The following is a 2,960-nucleotide window of genomic DNA, read 5'->3' as shown; positions in this document are numbered from 1 at the left end:
GATTTCCTCAAAGTGTGCCCAATCCACTTCCAGTGCTTCTTCCTAATTTCTCCCTCCACTGGAATCTGGTTTGTTCTCTCCCACAGTAGAATGTTGTTGATAGTGTCTGGTCAACGGATCCGAAGTATCTTGCGTAGACAACTGTTAATAAACACTTGTATCTTCTGGATGATGTCTTTCGTAGTTCTCCACGTCTCTTCTGTCTTGACATTTATATTGAAAATTCTGATCTTGGTGTTGGTTGACAATTGTTTTGAGTTCCGGGATGTTCTTCAGTTGTAAATATCCTGCTCTTGCTTTGCCGATCTGCGCCCTCTAATGGGGTTATAAATAATGTTTATTCAATAAAACAAAATGGAATATTATGAGAAATTTGAATATTCCAACTCTTGATAAATTAAGCTACTATGGTTATGATGATCCTTTTTAAATATGTAAACAAAAATACATTTTGTATTGTGTATTGTAATCATCTCATTGATGTTTAGGATTTCAGTTTATCGGTCTTTTATTGGAATATGTTCATCCTATGCGGATTACGTTCATATTACTTTAAGTCACAAGCATTATAAGCCAAAATGGATGATGGCTAGCAGCGGAATACAGGACGCGTGTTTCATCCTATTTGGGACTCCTAAGCTGGATATACCTGCCACGTCTCAGAGTTGATGTTCACTCCAGAACTTGAATCCAGTATCGTTTGCTTCAAACACCATCTCATTATTCTCTTAGATACTAAATCCTGATAACCACTAGCTTGTGCAATGGAATGAAGTTTAAATTCATTTTGTGTTGATCAGAATGGGTTTTGTATAGATTTCAGTAATTTTATGGTTGAAATCATGAGTCAATTGAAGTTAGACAACCATGGAAAACCTGGAAATACTGGACGGCCGTTTCGTCCTATTGTGGAATTCCTCAGCAGTGCACATCCACGATCCCGCCTCACGAGATTGGAACTCAGGATCTGCCAGTCTCGAGCGCGAGCACTTAACCGATAGACCACTGAGCCTCCCTAAATAGAGCGAAACACACATCGTAGATTCCACTGCTAGCCACCATCCATCTTTGCTTCTAAACAAAAAGCTTAATAATACCTAAGAGATAAATGTTCTAAGTAAATAATCTGAAATACTATGTTACTAATCATTTCAATGTCATGATGTGTATATAAGTAATTAACTTCACTCTATGTGTACTAATCTTCGTGTTGGATTTCTGTTTAGTAATACTATTCAGTATAACATATAGTAACATTAAGTTTATTATCCCAATAATCATATGGGAGATATCAACTCACTGAAGACATGGGTGAAATGGTTGCTCAACTTTGTGGATTGGTTGAAATTAGACATTAACACCGTCGGATGCTGGCTCAGTGGTCTATCGGTTAAGTGCTCTGGCGCGTGACTGGTAGGTCCTGAGTCCGAATCTCGTGAGGCGGGATCGTGGATGCACGCTGTTGAGGTGTCCCACAATAGGACGAAACGGTCGTCCAGTGCTTCCGGGTTTTCCATGGTGGTCTAGCTTCAATTGACTCACTCTTTCAACTATGAAAATACTTAATCTCCACAAACAACCCTCATATGGTAAATCAGTTAACAAATTTAGCAGTTTTAATTGAAGGGGGTATTTATATTTAAAATTCTACAGTATAGTATATCAACTACGAACAGAGAACTTGGAGATCGAAATCCTACCCCATTTTCATATGTGATTGGTAACTGTTTACGTGAAAATCCACTCTGTGATAATTAGGAGTATTTCAATTTTAGTACAAACTAGGAATCCCAGAAATAACGCAATTTAATCAGGAAGTACTAGATGAACACGAATAAATGTATTGTATTGGGAATACGAAATCAAGTAGTCATCAAGTACAAAGGAATCATTGGTTCATATAAACAATACACACCCTCTATATACATTTCTGTTATATCCCGTAAAGATTTATGGGTGGTAACTCTTGAGGACTATGTATGAACCAATGTGATATATATATTACCTATTGTATAATTGTTAAGTAGCTAAACTATTCATATTCGTGTCCCCCTTATCATAAGCTTTATTTTGACCTATAGACTATTATTATACGATTTACCATTCTTGAGTTATCCTTAGTCCATTAATTACTGTTCCCCCCTATTCACAGCCAAATTTGGCCAAATCTTGTACAAATGTTATTTTCTATTTTATGGTTCGATGTTGTCAGTTTGTTTGGTATATAAACTACAGTATGTTTGAGAATAATTATTCATATTGCAGAGGCTGTTATTGATGTTCCGGACTTAACTGGCTAGCTAGGTAGAAAGCAGGACTGATAAGTACTCAAGACTGCTCATACGGCTTTTGTGTATCATTGCTCTGATCGATAATTCACTACTCTGTAATTGGCATTCTCATAACGTCATATATTAGACAGGGCACGTACTCACGCACTCACTCGATATAACAATTTCTGTTTAAATTTTACTACATAATCAATCAAATGTAGCTATCCATTCAATGTAAACATTGTTTCTCATTCATTTGCCTATACAATCACTTATTTATATTTAAAAACTGTTACATAATAATGTTATCAGAAGGGGTTTTTTGTGGAGATTTAGTATTTTCATAGTTGAAAGTGTGAGTCAATTGAAGCTAGACCACCAGGGAAAACCTGGAAGTACTGGACCAGTGACCAGTGGAGTTCAACCAGGTCTGTTGTAAAGATATCAACTCACTGAAGACAATTGGTGAACGGCTGCTCAAAAAACATCGTGGATTGGTTGAAGTTAGACATTAACACCGTTGGACGCCGGCTCAGTGGTTTATCGGTTAATTGCTAAGCGTGAGACTGGTAGGTCCTGGGTTCGAATCTTGCGAGGCGAGGTCGTGGATGCGCACTGCTGAGGAGTACCATAATAGAACGAAACAGCTGTCAAGTGCTTCCAGGTTTTCCCTGGTGGTCTAGCTTC

General features: G+C 37.6%; 1 protein-coding gene across 1 annotated transcript in view; it reads right to left on the bottom strand.

Annotated features, from left to right (window-relative positions):
• The window catches only part of Smp_125320 (MEG-9), a gene marked incomplete at its 3' end in the record, with an annotated part of 12,843 nt that overhangs the window by 4,232 nt on the left and 5,651 nt on the right, over positions 1 to 2,960 (bottom strand). The window lies entirely within an intron of this gene.

This window comes from Schistosoma mansoni, chromosome 1 (assembly GCF_000237925.1).
Source record: "Schistosoma mansoni strain Puerto Rico chromosome 1, complete genome".
Lineage (NCBI taxonomy): Eukaryota > Metazoa > Platyhelminthes > Trematoda > Strigeidida > Schistosomatidae > Schistosoma > Schistosoma mansoni.
This window is presented reverse-complemented; position numbering and strand designations above follow the sequence as displayed.